This window comes from Schistocerca piceifrons, chromosome 8 (genome assembly GCF_021461385.2).
Source record: "Schistocerca piceifrons isolate TAMUIC-IGC-003096 chromosome 8, iqSchPice1.1, whole genome shotgun sequence".
NCBI lineage: Eukaryota > Metazoa > Arthropoda > Insecta > Orthoptera > Acrididae > Schistocerca > Schistocerca piceifrons.
Genome location: NC_060145.1, coordinates 364,366,140 through 364,385,617, shown reverse-complemented (window position 1 = coordinate 364,385,617; position 19,478 = coordinate 364,366,140).

Here is a 19,478-nt window from a genome sequence, read left to right as displayed (position 1 = left end):
GTAGCTGCCCTGTACTTCTGTGCGTAAAAACTCGAGAGCAGTATTAGTGTTATTGCTTAAGGGGAGGTTTACTATCTTTGGCCTGAAGAAAGCAAGTTCTTTGATAATTTCTTTCTCTCGATGTGTTATAGTTATCAATGTCAAATTTAATCAAAATTTTTATTGGTATTTTCTCTACAAACTGGAATTTTTTCGACTGGAAATGTCGAAGAGCAATGGCGGAAGTGACGTCGGAACGAAACAAAATTTCGATGTAGACCTCCACGCGCGGTATGTCACAGGTCAGCCGGGTCGTCTGAAATCAGAATTGAGTTTGACGTTAGCGAAGTATACAAGATTCTTTGGGAGTGTACCTCGCTTAAGTTATAAACAAAATTTCGATGTAGACCTCCACGCGCGGTATGTCACAGGTCAGCCGGGTCGTCTGAAATCAGAATTGAGTTTGACGTTAGCGAAGTATACAAGATTCTTTGGGAGTGTACCTCGCTTAAGTTATAAACAAAATTTCGATGTAGACCTCCACGCGCGGTATGTCACAGGTCAGCCGGGTCGTCTGAAATCAGAATTGAGTTTGACGTTAGCGAAGTATACAAGATTCTTTGGGAGTGTACCTCGCTTAAGTTATAAACAAAATTTCGATGTAGACCTCCACGCGCGGTATGTCACAGGTCAGCCGGGTCGGCTGAAAACAGAATTGAGTTTGACGTTAGCGAAGTATACAAGATTCTTTGGGAGTGTACCTCGCTTAAGTTATAAACAAAATTTCGATGTAGACCTCCACGCGCGGTATGTCACAGGTCAGCCGGGTCGTCTGAAATCAGAATTGAGTTTGACGTTAGCGAAGTATACAAGATTCTTTGGGAGTGTACCTCGCTTAAGTTATAAACAAAATTTCGATGTAGACCTCCACGCGCGGTATGTCACAGGTCAGCCGGGTCGTCTGAAATCAGAATTGAGTTTGACGTTAGCGAAGTATACAAGATTCTTTGGGAGTGTACCTCGCTTAAGTTATAAACAAAATTTCGATGTAGACCTCCACGCGCGGTATGTCGCAGGTCAGCCGGGTCGTCTGAAATCAGAATTGAGTTTGACGTTAGCGAAGTATACAAGATTCTTTGGGAGTGTACCTCGCTTAAGTTATTTGGACCATAGGAAACAAATTGGCGGCCATTTGAAAAAATATGGTTTTTTCATTGATTTTTTCCACTTCGTCGACCAAGTAAAAATATTTGTAGTTTATGGATTGGAATTAAAAGTGGTACAACTCATAGACAGTTTAGTTAGCTTCGTCGGAAACCAACAATCATGCCAGTCGGTTCAGTAGATTTGAAGTTACCATAGCGCGCGATAAAAAAAAAGTCATTTGGGGAAAAAAACACGTTTGAAGTTTTGACTGCATATAAATGCAATATTATGCAACTTACGTTCAGTCTGCTATTCCGGGTCCATGAACTAGTCCTATACATAACATTCCATCAGAATTACTAAAATCATTGGGGGAAGTGGCAACAAAACGACTATTCACGTTGGTGTGTAGAATATATGAGTCAAGCGACATACCATCTGACTTTCGGAAAAGCATCATCCACACAATTCCGAAGACGGCAAGAGCTGACAAGTGCGAGAATTATCGCACAATCAGCTTAACAGCTCATGCATCGAAGCTGCTTACAAGAATAATATACAGAAGAATGGAAAAGAAAATTGATAATGCGCTAGGTGACGATTAGTTTGGCTTTAGGAAAAGTAAAGGGACGAGAGAGGCAATTCCGACGTTACGGCTAATAATGGAAGCAAGTCTAAAGAAAAATCAAGACACTTTCACAGGATTTGTCGACCTGGAAAAAGCGTTCGACAACATAAAATGGTGCAAGCTGTTCGAGATTCGGAAAAAAGTAGGGGTAAGCTGTAGGGAGAGACGGGTCATATGCAATATGTACAACAACCAAGAGGGAATAATAAGAGTGGACGATCAAGAACGAAGTGCTCGTATTAAGAAGGGTGTAAGACAAGGCTGTAGCCTTTCGCCCTTACTCTTCAATCTGTACATCGAGGAAGCAATGATGGAAATAAAAGAAAGGTTCAGGAGTGGAATTAAAATACAAGGTGAAAGGATATCAATGATACGATTCGCTGATGACATTGCTATCCTGAGTGAAAGTGAAGAAGATCTAAATGATCTACTGAACGGAATGAACAGTCTAATGAGTACACAGTATGGTTTGAGAGTAAATCGGAGAAAGACGAAGGTAATGAGAAGTAGTAGAAATGAGAACAGCGATAAACTTAACATCAGGATTGATGGTCACGAAGTCAATGAAGTTAAGGAATTCTGCACCTAGGCAGTAAAATAACCAATGACGGACGGAGCAAGGAGGACATCAAAAGCAGACTCGCTATGGCAAAAAAGGCATTTCTGGCCAAGAGAATCTACTAATATCAAATACCGGCCTTAATTTGAGGAAGAAATTTCTGAGGATGTACGTCTGGAGTACAGCATTGTATGGTAGTGAAACATAGACTGTGGGAAAACCGGAACAGAAGAGAATCGAAGCATTTGAGATGTGGTGCTATAGACGAATGTTGAAAATTAGGTGGACTGATAAGGTAAGGAATGAGGAGGTTCTACGCAGAATCGGAGAGGAAAGGAATATGTGGAAAACACTGATAAGGAGATGGGACAGGATGATAGGACATCTGCTAAGACATGAGGATATGACTTCCATGGTACTAGAGGGAGCTGTAGAGGGCAAAAACTGTAGAGGAAGACAGAGATTGGAATACGTCAAGGAAATAATTGAGGACGTAGGTTGCAAGTGCTACTCTGAGATGAAGAGGTTAGCACAGGAAAGGAATTCGTGGCGGGCCGCATCAAACCAGTCAGTAGACTGAAGACAAAAAAAAAAAAAAAAAAAAAAAAAAAAAACTGGTCGTTCCTCTTCCTCATAGAGCGCGTTCCGCTCGACGACCTGGGCCATCCTGCGCTGCTTCAGGGTCGCTCTTACGGCCGGTGACAAGCGGTTTTCGGCCGCTTCAATCCGGTGGTCTTCCGAATGCTTGGAGAACTGTGTCGAATAGAGCCCCAGGGTTGTTATGGTCTTCAGAATTGCTGAATACCCTTCGCTGAAGCTGCTCACTCCCAAGGAAGTCGCAATCTCCACAGTCTTCGCACCAGAATGCAAGTGCTTGGGGGCTAACTTCCAAACACACGCGTTCAAACTTTCATTTGACTTTTTGTGTGTTTCCTCCCTAGCACCAGTACAGTAACTCGTCCTCAGAAAAAAAAAAAAAACTGGTGCGTGAGAAAGGCCGATTTCAGGCAGGTGCATTTTTATGTTCGACCGCGAATAACAAAAATTTCTGTTCCGTATTCGGAAAAACGTTTGAGGGGTTGATTCTAAAAACTTTTATGGATCCAAAAATTAAATTTTTTTAAAAAAATCGAGTGTTTGAACCAAAAGATAGTAAAGATACCCTTAAGTAAAAGTGCCAGTCAATCATATAGCTTTAATAATGTCCTCGAAAAATCAAGCCGTGGCCATGAAAAATAGTTCTGATTTTAGTTCTTGTCGCATACACGTCATCTAATGCAACACATTTTTCACGATGACGCCTGACCTGAAGAAGTCACGTGTTCATGAAACTTGATACCTCGAACATCACTTCGTCGTCTTTCTGGTAATGGCTGTCACACAATGGACAGAAGAGGGAAAAGTCACTAAGTGTCGTGTCAGGAGAATCATGAGGGTGAGGTAAATTTTGGTAAGCAAAGAAGCACTATGTGAGATAGTGTCTTGTGCAGAATTAGCTGGGGAGTTGTTGTGCTGGAAACATGCCACCTAGGACACTTCCTAGTGAATTCTGTTTTTACAGTCTGTTCTGACACCATTAGTTGCTTTCAGTAGTATGCTTCAGCGGTGGTTTTTTTCCTTTCGCGAGTAGTGTGTCAGCATCACACTTCGACAGCCCCCTGACAAGACTAGCCATCACTTTGCCCGATAAGGTTTGGGTCTCAGTATTTTTGCGGTGAATCCGCATGTTTTCACAGCTTGCTTTCCTCTTTGTTCTTGGGGTCCTAGGTATACGCTACGATTAGGCGACTTAAGAAGCCATCTAAACTGTACTGACACAGCTGCAATGTTTCCGCTGTTGCTTCGGTTCGGCGGGGTTTTTGAATGGGTGCGAATGCTCGTGGAAACAAGCGGTGGATGATATGTGTCATATTAAAATATCGTGAAAGATGTTGACACCTGATTCGCGACTGATTTCACTTGTTCCGCTGTCACCTCTATTGTGTTATGTTCGGTTTTCTACCACCAGGGCTTCTAGTTCTCCCGTGATTCCCGGCTTCAAACAGATAAATGATCTGCAACCTCGTTCTTCGTCATTCCAACTTGTTTGTCCACGTTGGAAACGTCCTCTATGTCGTATAATAGTGCAATGTTGCCACACACTTACACCAGTCCAGCACGAATTGTTGCAGCGTCATTCGTCTTCAAATAAAAGAAACGAATTATGACACGATACTCCACATTCTCAATGAGCTGCAACACTTTTTTGGTTTATCTAGCTGCGGTTCTGTGGCGTGGATATTTCGAATGCACCAGGGCTGCAGGCGTGTAGCTAAAAATAAGCAGTAAATTAATTACGGCTTCGCCGCGATAATTTAAACTTTATGACTATTCCCATAGTATCTCACTGGTTCCAAACGTTGGGGTAATTACGCGTTAATGGATAAAATGAATATTTGCGACAGATAAAAACCAAAATGAGTTGGTGACCACACTGATTTTCTTAAAGTAATGTCTATTACCACTCTATATGTATTGGACAATTATATTCATCGGACACATGTCATCCATTGTTGGTTACAAACCTCGTCTAGCTGTATGAGGCGACCAAAAAGTATCCGTTTGAGAGAGTTGTTGTAGCGCATATAAACGAAGCGCGACTGCGATGCGGGTATATAAGCATCGACATCAAGGCAACGACTTACTTTCTCGCGTGAGTGCGGATAAATTTGGAAACGTGAATTATGGCGACATTATTACCAAATGCGCTCAAACAGGACCAACGTGTTGTTACTGTTTTGCTGATTGTCGAAGGACGAATACCGGCAGACATACATCGGAGCATGAACAATGTGTATGGAGCAGCGTCTATCGAAAATCACTGCTGTGGAATCATGTGTTAGTTGGGTGCTGGGTGCTACTGCTTCGCGATAACGCACACCCATATATAGCAAAAGTTGTGAAGCAGAAGTTACGACAACACTCCTGTACACGCCCTATAGTCCTAATGTCTCCTGATGCGATAATCACGCCTTCGACCCCTTGGAAAAGGCATTTAATACCCCACTATTCCTGTCATACAAGGATATGCAGCTGGCCGTTACGGACTTCTTCACGCAACAGATCACAGTATTTTACCAAACTGATATCTTCGACCTGGTGCGTCAGTCAAATCATTATATCAGCGCTTACGATGATTCTCGACTGCACGGTCTTCGAACAAAAATTTTTAATCGCCGTTTATATTTACATAATTTCGATCCTGAGCGATACGAATCGTTCTTGCTCCTATTTATTTCCTATTGTCATCTGCCTAGCTTTCTTTATTATACCTTCTCAGTCTTCTACTATTTCATGGAACCCAGAAAAGAACTTCTTTTAGCCGGCCGGTGTGGCCGAGCGGTTCTAGGCGCTTCAGTCCGGAACCGCGTGACCGCTACGGTCGCAGGTTCGTATCCTGCCTCGGGCATGGATGTGTGTGATGTCCTTAGGTTAGTTAGGTTTAAGTAGTTCTAAGTTCTAGGGGACTGATGACCTCAGATGTTAAGTCCCATAGTGCTCAGAGCCATTTGAACCATTTGAACTTCCTTTGACCATGCACCACCAATTTTCCCGGCTAATGATCATTCCACCTATACTTCTTTTCATCTTTGTCATAGATATATCTTCCAACCTTTTCTGTTTCCTAATCTCCTACGTTTACTAGTATTTTTTAACAAGCGACTCTCGACTGACTGCTTTTCTGTCCTCAAATTTTGGAAACATTTCGTGCTAAAAGATCAAGTTTCACTGTCGTGAGTAACAGTTTGGTAACACGAATTCTTTGTAAACCTTCAGTTTCTTACACAATAAAAGCTTTATTTTGAAATTTTATTTATTTTATCAAGATCACTCAAGATTATTTTTGCTCTTCTGTTTATTGCCTTTGGTGTTTAATTTTCGGACTGAGAAATTCGACAAGTAAATATCTGAGTTCCAACACCAGATTGAATAATTGAAGGAATATTTTTAGACAGTAACTTAGTGTGAGAGCACATTTTCTTGGACCTCGAAAAGGCAACACACTCTACATTTCCTTGAAAGATAACTGATACTATTTTAGCGAAAGGTCAGCGATTAGTAACTATTATTGTTGGAAGAGTTCTTAAGAATTCTGATTCCATCTGTAGTGTCAACTTAGATCTTCGACCACAGTAGCAGCGAAAACAAAGGAGATGAACTGGATGAACTTTGGGCATGAATTATAATGTGTACCAGTAGACAATAAACCAAATGTAAAGAAGTAATAATGTACAATCCTTGGTGGTCCGCAGCTTTAAGCTGGATATCTGTAAAACACCATGAGCAGCAGTCGAAATGCTTATTTGGTATACTGGAAATCGGATTTACAACCCATCGTCAATGCATAATATGTATCTCTATTGCAACGATATTCATGTTATTTCGTAGGATGGAATATGATATCTGTCATACCGCATGATACAGATGTTATCGTGTATGTTACTACCGCCAAAACTGAGGCTGTAAAAATACTTGGTTACGTATAACTGGCATACAGTGTAAATATGCGAAGGCGATTTGCTATACACCTTAATACCGGATTGTCAAACGTTTCATGTGTAACTCATGATTTTTAGGAGACATCCTTTATTTAAAAAAAATGAAGAAGAAGAAGAAAGTCAGAGAAAAGCAGAAGATGAATGATTCGTTGGTGTGGTGAAAAATTTAAGAGAAATGTGAGAGTTTCAGTTGTTTGATCGTTAACGAAGTCTTACAAATCATTCGTTAGTTTAAAGGAGGAATGTTAATAATTAATACCCTAATGTTTAGTTAAATTCCAATTTGTTCGGAATAGTGAACGTTATCTCATCAGTATTAACGGTCTCAGAAAAGCTGGGAACCACTACTCCAGTTTGTGAATCTATTTTAAGTGTGTCACTGTCTCCTAAGTGCCACGAGGACTTTCGTGTAAAATACGAACATATATCACCAACGGCAGACCTGATAGACTAACATACGACATTTCAAAGGAATCGGAGTAGCCGGCCATATGATAACTTTAACGGTCCCGAGACCTTTCGCTGGCATCAAACCACGATCTATTTGCGTCATTGACTGTACTGGACACTGGTAGTTCAATTTCTGTCACTGTCTGAACCACAAAGTATTTTGTTCAAAAAATGCTTCAAATGGCTCTAAGCACTATGGGACTTAACATCTATGGTCATCAGTCCCCTAGAACTTAGAACTACTTAAACTTAACTAACCTAAGGACATCACACAACACCCAGTCAAAGTATTTTGTTTCCAACTTCTATGTTCTCAGTATAATCAACCTGTGTTTGCAATACTCCTTTCGTTGATCTGCCCTTAAGTCGCATCTCTTAGCTGGTACACAATGTGTATCATTCTAACGAATTCCAAGCTCTTTTCAAAACTCATAGTTCCCCTGCGACCCCTCGACCTATTCGAGTAAGATGAAAACTGCTGTGAGAACTCTAATCTAAAATTCTGCGTTATAAAAGGTAGTCTTGATTCAAGTTAACAGACTATTCCAGCCACTACATAAAAGTTACTGAAATTTTCTAACCCTGTCCGTATAGATCTTATTACTTGCCCTTACTTTACCAGCCTCCTTCATGTGGTTAAAAGTTTTTGTTCAATTTCTTTTTTAGAAATTATTCCCAGCTTTATAATTAGGAGCACCTCGTATTCCCTGTGCCATAATACCTTTTATAGCTTTTGTGGGAGACAGCTTCCAATAACTAATCCTGCGCAGCATGATATGAGAGTACCACTCATCTTAATTAGGACACTCGTTTAAAAGAGAAACTGAGGTATTTCAGCAGAAGCAGGAGGTCAGAATACCTCAACCCTAAAAAGCAGTTTTCCTTAAAAGAAACTGCTTTATTTACTTTTAAGTAATGAAAGCATCCGTAACGATATATCGATAACTTTAGAAATATTTTGCTTCATTATACAATTTCATTTTCGAATCCCCTTGGCAAAGGGAATCGTTTCACACACGTCACGAAAATTACGATTTGTTCTTGGCATTTTTCTAGTGACCTATGTTTTTATTTTTTAGCCATGCTGCCCCTGTTTCTACCCGTCACATTGAAAATATTTAAACAGGATATGTGTCCGAAAAAAACTGTTGAGCTCTCAGGGACTCCCATTGTCATTTGCATGCACTAAATTACCTGTATAAGTGCCGAAAAGCACAGATTAAAATTTCAGAAAACTTAATTCATAAGACAAGTCGTAATTTTTAGGTAATGATCTCCTGACTCCAATGGAATGACATCACGAGACAACAGAATAAAACAGATAGCTTCAGCTGAAAGTGACACCTGCGAGATGGTCTTGATACACATCGACACGGGTAGCAAGCAGGCTGTTTGGTAGTTTCAGATGCGCTTGTTTTCAAGAAGCTATTGAATTGGTTTTAGCAGTATGAGGGTCGCAGACCAGTGGTTCCCACTTTGCTAAACTCGTTATCTTTGAGTGCCATAAGATTTTAGCTAGTACCCCTCTTCCCTTCACGATCAACAACAATAGCTTCTAACTGAACCGTAGAATAAAAAATAATTCTCTTTGAACATTTTTATTTTTAAAATGACGACTGACACGACAGAATGTCTTCATGGAGGACAGTAATCCAGAGTGCTCAGAGACGAGGATCATGAGAACAGGTAGAAATTTATTTCACGTGACGTGGTAGGTGTCAACAGCCACCCTCCGTGAATCATACTTCACAAATGACTTTTGCCAAGTTGGCAAACTGCCTATTGGCTTCTGTCTCGGGTTCTTCGGCCGACGTTCGTCTAATGATTTTACTGAAGTTTCGTCAGCACGAGTGGCTGGCTTTGTAAAAAACTTCACCCTCCAGTGCCGGCAATGGAGGGTGAAGCTTTGACAATGCCAGCCACTCGTGCTGGAGAAACGTCAGAAAAATCATTAGATGAACGTCGGCCGAAGAAGCCGAGACAGAAGCCAATAGGCAGTTCGTCAACAAGTGGCCACGAAAGCCTTAACAATTTGGTTTTACCAAGTCGTTGGCTAATTGACTATATACTGAGATCTTCTAAATCTCAAATATGAGATCTGAGACACAATCATTCCAACCATATAATGCGGTATGTGGGAAATGTTATATAGTACAATAAGGGATAAACTTGTCGACACGTACTGCGTCGTCATCACCCGCTCAGAGCGTGGTCGATCATGTGAAACCACTGATAAATAGGTTTTCTTATCTCGCATTGGCTGTCAGAAAATTCCCCTGTAAAGAATTGTTACAGTGTCGGCTTACGATTGGCTAGTTTTGAGAATACAAATTCCAAGAAAGTCTGACATGTATAGGTGAAGTTATTCTGAGGGCGACCGTACATGGCACTAGACACACAGAGGGCGAGAGTGTGCCATTACTTTAAACAGCTTGTGGAGACGAGGCTTACACATTCCATATCGATTGTTCTTGTTGACTCTTTGCAATCCTATTTTTACCTTACGTTTTAGTTTAATGGTATAACTTCTTCTGGAGGTCCACACATCATTGTCAAATGAGTGAGTTATTAAAACATATTGTCAGTGTCTAATACCGGCAAAGACCGAGAACATTGTTGCTCGGAGACGAAATATCGATTTATTTGTAACGTCTCTTCCAGTGAATGATTATAAGATACATTAAAACGATTAACTATTGAGCTCAGGGTCGCTGATTGCTATGGGCAAGTAAAGATTAATGAATGAAAGCAACAGCAAAAAAAAAAAAAAAAAATCATGTACGCTCGACAGAACAAACAGCAAGCCAACACTGAATTCGTGTAGCTCATGCCTGTCTCTATGTAACTGACATAGCATAGCTATCGCACAGATCCTCTACGCCCTCGGCAGTACAGACTTTTGACTATACCCCATGGATACCACAACATATGACTAGAAAACATTGCTCTTTATGGCACTCAGTTCACATGTAAAATGATATCGTTATATACACTTTGAGGAAACATGTTATTACAGACAGGACAGTTTAACACTTGCAGATTAAATGCCATTACAAAAAGTAACACATCAGAAGTCTTATCACTCTCATTAAATTACATGACAAAATGTTGTTTGTTGTCCGAATTTGAACCCACTGTTAACCAAAGAAAGCTTGCATGTCTGATCGAAATTCGATTAGGCATAACATGACGAAAATATCGAATTGCTTGAGAGAGGACAAGTAACTCTCCCACCTATTTACCTCTTACAGAAGATTATTAAGGATTTTATTACAACCTGACGCACCTTGGGCAAGACTCTAGAAAGTTAATGGCCTGAGCAGATGATGATGGAGTCTGGTAGGGCGCTAAAAGCATGAGGTATTTTTGTTGTTCTTAGCTCGTAGAAATGGGAGTTGAAAGCAATTGGCAGCGAGCCAATCCCATAGTAAATCTTGCCAGACAGGCTGACATGGGACAGATAGGGCAGGTCCTTGTCGAGACTGGTCTCCAGCAGAACAATGCCGCGATACCTGCCGTGGCGCCAGCGGAAGCTTGGATTGGGGGCAACGGTCTGAAGGAATGTGTCAACACAGTGGAGTCATAGACTGGGCATTGTGTGCAGAGCCACACATAATAAAAATTCACCTGTTTTTGTGTTTGCCAGTAGTGTACATAGGCCAGTGAACCACTCCCCAGCTGCCCCAGCTGTATAAGAAAAAATGCGGATGTGAGAAATGTTTGGGCACCTTATAGCTAGGACAAACAAGTTTCCAAGGCATGGGTGATTTAGATAAAGATCTTTAAGACTGTATCTGTTCACCTGTTGCCATGGGAACTGAAACGACTTTGGAGAAAATCATCTTCCCCCTCTGCAAAAACTTAAAAAAGCCAGTAAATGGCGGTTTCTATTTTTTCCAGAGAGACAGCTTTCTTAACTCTTGCCCTGGTTTGATATGAGTTTGTTCTGTCGTGTGGGATGGGAGATTTAGCGCTTCTTGAGCCCAACAGGATGAAGGCAGTGTCGTGTGTGCACTTTGTGGGAAAACGTTTTTTTTTTTTTTTTTCTGGAGAGGTGCAAAGCACTCAGGTGTGGGATTTTGGTCTGTAAGCACTTCTAGTCGAGGCTCTGGCTTGTGTGGTTGGTACTTGGGACCTTTCCTGAGACTGATTTGACTTGTGAGTAGTTTAGACTGGGGAGCTTGTGGTGAAGTTCTTACTGTATCGACAGTGTGACTTCAAACTTCCCAGACTGTTCGTTTGTTGAGGGCACACTTATTCGTTTTTGGTTTACCAGTCTTCACTTTTGGTGTCCTTGTGCGCTCTGTTGTATAAGTGAGCCAAATTGGTCCATGGTACGACCAGTGAATGGGTGGCTCACACACTGAAATGTACAGTGATTTCAGGGCTCTGGTAGAGGGTAAATTGCAATCTGTCTGCCTGGTCGCTAGACCGTGTGAATTTTGCATTTCTTTCGTGGCCGCGATCGATTCACAGGTTCCGCCTCCACGCCTCACCTCCGCCGCACACATCTCGCCAGTTGCAATTTACATCGCTGCACGAAGCAAACAGGGTAACGTACTGTCCCTCCGGCACTGTCAGGGCGTATAGATCTCAATAGCCACTTGCTCTCATCTGCACCTATATAGAGAGAAACCTCGGTAGATTTGATCAGTCGAAGTCTGCTCAGTGTTAGATCAATTCAGTTTGCGTTTTCCACATTTTTAGGGCCAGTGTACTTGACTCACTCAACTAGGAATACTGTCTCTGCCAACCAGGATCTTTGTTCAGTGTAGTCTTGAATCACCTGTTACTTGTTTACGGAATTCATTCCATAACTTGTTTAGCATAATTTATGTCTGCTCTAAAGAAGAAATAAATGTTGCTAGAATACTAATACTATGCCAATACAATCAATCATTTGCATAGTCCCCATCAGCGTTAACTTTCGTTCTCACCACTATCAGTTTACAACGCCAAATTTCCGAACATGGAAATAATTGACGATAGAGTTAGTTCTGCACCGAAAACCCCATGAAACTTATATTGCCCGTGAGAAGTAACAATGAAAAGTATGCAACAGAGTGCAAAACAAGTGTGAAACGTTATGAAGCAAAGTTGTGGTGATGGATGGGGAGCAGAAACCGGCGCCTGTACGAACTGTTAACTAAGCACAGCCAGATGTCACACACCAAATATGTTCACCAACAGCGTGATACTGGAACCTGAAACGACGACAGAAATGATTTTTGTCTGGCAGGAATTCGAAAATGGAACTATTCGATATTGTCATATAGCTACGAATAGACATGAAATATTCATTATGTAAGGAAATTAAACATCCACGGCCGCCTTTATGACGTCATTTATTGTGTATGGCTACTAGTTTCGATGGTTCAGTGCATCATCTTCAGGCCTTAGCTGATGGGGAGGGGGTCAGTTGATAGTTGATGATTGGAAGGACCACATCATAGTAGGGCTGTAGGTGCTTCATTTCCTTACATAGGGGAACTGCTGCAGTCCACCAGACCTCCAGTCACAAGGTTGGACATATAAAACTATATTTATCGTTTCTTCAGTGAATGTACACATACTTAAAAAAAATGGTTCAAACGGCTCTAGGTACTATGGGACTTAACTTCTGAGGTCATCAGTCCCGTAGAACTTAGAACTACTTGAACCTAACTAACCTAAGGACATCACACACATCCTTGTCCGAGGCAGGATTCGAACCTGCGACCGTAGCGGTCGCGCGGTTCCAGGCTGTAGCGCCTAGAACCGCTCGGCCACCCCGACCGGCACACATACTTCGCTGGAGATTTTGCAACGAATAGTTTTGTGTTGTATGGCACTTCAACCCCACACATATCGTCACTGTTCACCCAAAAGGAAGAGATGTCAACTGTCCACTTATCTTTCACTAGTAGGATCGTGCCATACGTAGAGACCTTGAGGAGTTAAGATCCTAAAGAAACAACGAAATGATGAGACAGTAACATCTCAAAATGGTTCAAATCGAAAACAAATTGGTATTGGAGTTTGAATCCCAGTCAAATTCCAATATTTTCGTCGTCTCAATGTCTCTTAGAGTAAAAAATGAATGTCTTGTGATCTTACATGATGATGGTTTGTCACCTAAAATAACAAAACTGGTGTAAAATAGCTCTTTAAAAACAGAGCTTCTGCAAGCTGCAATTTAAGCCTCAGATAGCCGAAACTAACCCATCTCTAACCCAGTCAGTAGCGGAAGGACACGTTTAATTTTAATTTGGAAACACGACACAGTCCTGCGTACATTTCTTGGAATTACTGTAGGTGAAATGGATATGTTAATGGCTGTCAAAAACTGGAACCTTCAGCGGGGGTCATACCCACGACGTAGCCATTACAAGCTACCCTCAGTCCAACCACCTAAAGAATATCACACGCATTAGCATTATGTTTTTGTCTTAATGGGGTACGCAGAACACGGTACGAGAAATGTTGACATCCATTTGAGCTGTTGTTGTTAATAACCTCTTATAGTCCAGTAGTCAACATCATGCAGTGCGAACGTAAAGCCATGATATCAAACCTGCCGTTATCCTTCCTTTTGAATTGTATTCCGGCTGTTTGGTAAGAGCATCAGTCTGGCAAAAGGTCAGAGAAATTTTATTTGATTTTCCAACCAGCCAGTAGTAGAAAAATCTTGCAGAAGCATGTTTGTGAAAGAGCTCTGGGCATGTGTTACAGTAAGACAAATTTCAGAGCCATCAGTCAGCGGCCGCTTTGTAATGGCCGGCATCCGCCCAAGTGATTACGATGTATCGGGCATTCAGCCTATGATCTACAGCTGACTTTTCTGCGGCCTAATTAGCCAGTATAGCATTGTGTAACGTTGCATATGATATTGTACGATGTTTCGGCACGGTCCATGGCGATTTTGTGCGGTATTTTACTACAAGGATATTTAAGTATGGTCTTATTGTGTTCAAGGTTGCAGTGTAACTCGTGCAAAGACAACTGGAAAATTTCGTAAAATTCAATATTTCTCAGTTCTGACGTTATGAGGAGCATTATTTATGCATTACAAGATGGAGTCTACAACAGACAAAAATGAAAAATTTGTGACAGTATTTCTATTTTGGTTTAATAAAATGTGGAAAGCAGTCCTGTGAATTGTAAGGAGTGAGTGATATCGATTTCGTCAAGTTATATCGTTTCAAGTACGATCGTTTTGAGATAAATTAATCACCACGTTAAGGGAGACAAACTGGAGTTGGGGAATACATTTATGCTATTTACTACTATTGTCAGTGACATTGCACCTGATAATTGACGTGTGTGACAACTAATTAAGCTTCAAGAGACACTTGCATTCAGCAGTGACTTTGAGAATAAGGGAAAAGAAGGAGAATTACACTACAACGTCGCATCGAAAACTGGATAAGACGAAAAGTAGAATCTCGAACTGGGAAGGATGGGGAAGGAAGTAGCCTATGCTCATTCACAGAATTGCTCGTGGCACTTGTCGTAATAGATTTAAGGAGAGCACAGTAAACCTAAATCAGTGCAGCGTGATGATGATTTGAAGTACTGTTTGGTAAATTCATAAGTATAAAATTATGGGTAAACCATAACAAACATTATCTCAAACGATGGCATGTAAACATCTACGAAACGTATTGTTATTGATTACACGTGGTGGCAAAACGAATGTGATTTGCGTTACGAACTGCCTCCCAGTGATGTATCCTTTGCAGTTTACATTTTTTGCCAATAAATCAGTTGTCTTACAGTCGCAGAGTAACAAATAAGACCTGGAAGACAGCAACACGAAGCTTGGTTGCAAACACACCTATCACATGTCTTCTAATCTGCCACGTGCATATGTTTACCGTTCTCTTTTGTTTCTTTTGCTATGGAGACTGGGTTTTAAATGTGACGTAACTCAGAATCAGCAAGTCGTTGCATGAATAGGATCGAAAAATTACTTGCACGTCATTAGATGATTTACCATAACGACGTGGTATATAATGTTGACAATTTCTCTAACATTTTTGTCTCTTTTCTTCAATAACGTAACAAGAAATGCTGTTAAAATGCACTACACTAATACGACTGTTGTCTCCATAATAATACTATACAACGAATGGCTACTTAAACAAACATGAAGTCTCAAACTCAAGTAACATAACTGGACTTCTAAGGTAAACACAATAGCGTGGCTGCGAGAATAGTTTCTGAATGAAACACAATTAGTAGATTATTCAGTGATACGAGTTAATTAACAGATCTGAGTGTTTCCAACAGCATCTCCGCAGTGTTTAATATTTCTTAAATCGAGATCAACTTTTAATGAACGTAGCGAGGTATCTTATAATGATAAAATTTTAATTGATTTCGCTCTGGGTTAGATATAGCTGTTGGTAGCTCTCTCACAGAGGTGGTAAAATTTTACACTGCTGTCATCGGATCTACGGAAGTGCGACATCTTCTGCGTAAGACACTAAGTTGTAGCAGGCGAAACGTGTACCTGAAGAATATAAGTCCACCTGCAGCATTGCATGAGATGTCTGGCTGCTACAACTAGCACACATCGTCACGTTTTCAGCTGTAATGACGAGTGTAGTTGTACAGCCTTCCAGATACAAAGTGCAGTAGAAGGTCGCAGTGCACGGAGCTGCGCTCGCGAGGTCGGGATGGACCCCAGCGTGGCCGACTTGGACCGCGGCCCAAGAAGAGGCGAAAGACGTCTGGCGCCCGGCTGTCCGACGCTCGGCCGGCGCCGGCCGTCAGTGACGGCGGAGGCGGCCAGAGGTCATCCGGGTCACCGCGGCCAGCGGGCGCGGCTCGCGACGTCCGTGACACGTCGTTGTCCGCTACGGCGCAAGAACTTGCCCGACATGCGGCTTCTACGTCTCATTTGACAATTATGCCTGTATTACACTACAAAATTCTTTCACAAAGAAATTTGAGATTGCCTAATTTACACTACTGGTCATTAAAATTGCTACACCACGAATATGACATGGTACAGACTCGAAATTTAACCAACAGGAAGAAGATGCTGTGATATGCAAATGATTAGCTTTCCGGAGCATTCACACAAGGTCGGCACCGGTGGTGACACCTACAACGTGCTGACATGAGGAAAGTTTCCAACCGATTTCTCATACACAAACAGCAGTTGACCAGCGTGGCCTGGTTAAACGTTGTTGTGATGCCTCGTGTAAGGAGGAGAAATGCGTACCATCACGTTTCCGACTTTTATAAAGGTCGGATGGTAGCCTATCGCGATTGCGGTTTATCTTATCGCGACATTGCTGCTCGCGTTTCTCGAGATGCAATGACCATTTGCAGAATATGGTATCGGTGGGTTCAGGAGGGTAATACGGAACGCCGTGCTGAATCACAATGGTCTCGTATCACTAGCAGTCGAGATGACAGGCATCTTATCCGCATGGCTGTAACGGATCGTGCAGCCACGTCTGGATCCCTGAGTCAACAGATGGAGACGTCTGCAAGACAACAACCCTCTGCACGAACAATTCGACGACGTTTGCAGCAGCATGGACTATCAGCTCGGAGACCATGGCTACGGTTACCCTTGATGCTGCATCACAGACAGGAGCGCCTGCGATGGTGTACTCAACGATGAACCTGGGTGCACGAGTGGCAAAACGTCATTTTTTCGGATGAATCCAGGTTCTGTTTACAGCATCATGATGGTCGCATCCGTGTTAGGCGACATCACAGTGAACGCACATTGGAAGCGTGTATTCGTCATCGTCATACTGGCGTATCACCCGACGTGATGGTATGGGGTGCCATTGGTTACACGTCTCGGTCACCTCTTGTTCGCATTGACGGCACATTGAACAGTGGACGTTACACTTCAGATGTGTTACGACCCGTGGCACTACCCTTCATTCGATCCCTGCGAAACCCTACATTTGAGAAGGATAATGCACGATCGCATGTTGCATGTCCTATACGGGTCTTTCTGGATACAGATAATGTTCGACTGCTGCCCTGGCCTGGACATTCTCCAGATCTCTCACCAATTGAAAACGTCTGGTCAATGGTGGCCAAGCAACTGTCTCGTCACAATACGCCAGTCATTACTCTTTATGAACAGCGGTATCGTGTTGAAGCTGCATGGGCAACTGTAGATGTACACGCCATCCAAGCTCTGTTTGTCTCAATTCCCAGGCGTATCAAGGCCGTTATTACGGTCAGAGGTGGTTGTTGTGGTACAGATTTCTCAGGATCTATGCATCCAAATTGCGTGATTACATTGTCACACGTCAGTTGTAGTATATTATATTTGTCCAAAGAATACCCGTTTATCATCTGCATTTCTTCTTGGTGTAACAATTTTAATGGCTAGTAGCGTATTTGACGCGGTACAATACTGCACTTTCGTCACATTTTGCTTTCTCAGTTTTATTATTTCAAAGGAAGTAAGCGTCTTTTGATCATAACAAGCCACCAGCATACACCCTGAAGCGCCAGAGGAACTGGCAGAGGTATAGATATTCATAAACAGAGATATTTAAATAGGCAGAATACGGCGCAACGGTCGGAAACACCTATATCAGAAACCAAGTGTCTGGCGCATTTATTAGATCGGTTACTGCTGCTACAATGGCAGATTGTAAAGATTTAAGTGAGTTTGAAAATGGTGCTATAGTCGTTGCACGAACGATGGGACACAGCATCTCCGAGGTAGCGACGAAATGGCGATTTTTTCCGTACGACCATTTCACGAATGTACCGTGAATATCAGGAATCCGACAAAACATCAAATTTCGCACATCGCACCGACTGGAAGAAGATCCTGCAAGAACGGGACCAACGAGGACTGGAAGAATCGTTCAGCGTGACAGAAGTGCAACACCTCCGCAAATTGCTGCAGCTGGTCCATTAACAAGTGTCAGCTTGCGAACCATTCAACGAAACATCATCACACGTGTACACTTGATGACTGCACGACACAAAGTTTTACGCCTAGCCTGGGTCCGTCAGCACGAACATTGGACTATTGATTGGAAGCGTATTACCTGGTCAGACAAGTCTCATTCAAAATTGTACCGAGCGGATGTACGTGTACTGGTGCGGAGGAAAACTCATGAGTCCATGTACCCTGTATGTAAGCAAAGGTTGTTCAAGCTGGTGGATCCTCTGTAATGGTGTGGGGCAAGTGCAGTTGGAGTGATATGGAACCCCTGATAGTCTTGATACTACTCTGACAGTTTACGCGTACGTAAGCATCGTGTCTGATCACCTGTATCCATTCCAGTCCATTGCACATTCCGACGCACTTCGGCAATTGCAGCAGGACAATGCGACACCCCACACATCCAGAATTGCTCCTGAATGGTTGCAGGACGACTCTTTTGAGCTTAAAAATTTCCGATGACCATCAAACTCCCCAGAAATGAACATTATTGAGCATATCTGGGATGCCCTGCAACTTGCTGTTCTCCAGCCCCCTCTTGTCTTATGGATTTATGCGCAGCCCTGCAGAATTCATGGCGCTAGTTCCCTCCAGCACTACTTCAGACATTAGTCGAGTCAATGCCATTTCGTGTTGCGGCGCTTCTGCGTGCTCGCGGGTCCTACACGATATTAGGTAACTGAACCAGTTCCTTCGGCTCTTCAGTGTGTAAACACGATGCAAAACGGTTGTGTGATGTGTTCGTAGTGTGGAGAAGAACGTTGTAAATGCAAACTAAGTCCTATCTTTCGGAGCGTATTGTCACGCTGCGAAGACGAACAGCCATTTTATAATATGGGATAGAACAAAATGTTTTTCCCTCTTTAGGCAGCGAGATGAAAATCCATTCTCTTTCTTCAAAACGAATTTGAATATTTTGCGCTCACAGATTTGTGTAAGAGTTGAAAAGCGGAAAAGATGTAAGAGAACCTCATAGTCATCACTGACGTTTATTTGTTCACTGAGTAGACATTTTAAGTTCTGTTGAAACTGCCTCGCAGTTCAAAACTGTGTGCCAGATCGAGATTCGAAGTGAGGAACTTTGCCTTCACGGGCTGGTGCTATACCGGATACCGGCTGAGCTGAAAAAGTACGATTCACAACTTGTCTTCATAGCCCTACCCTCGCCAGTACCTCATCGCCTACCTTCGGAACGTCTGAGAAGTGCTCTTCTGTGAAGTTATGAATGTGGGAGACGAGGTACTGCCGAAAGTAGAG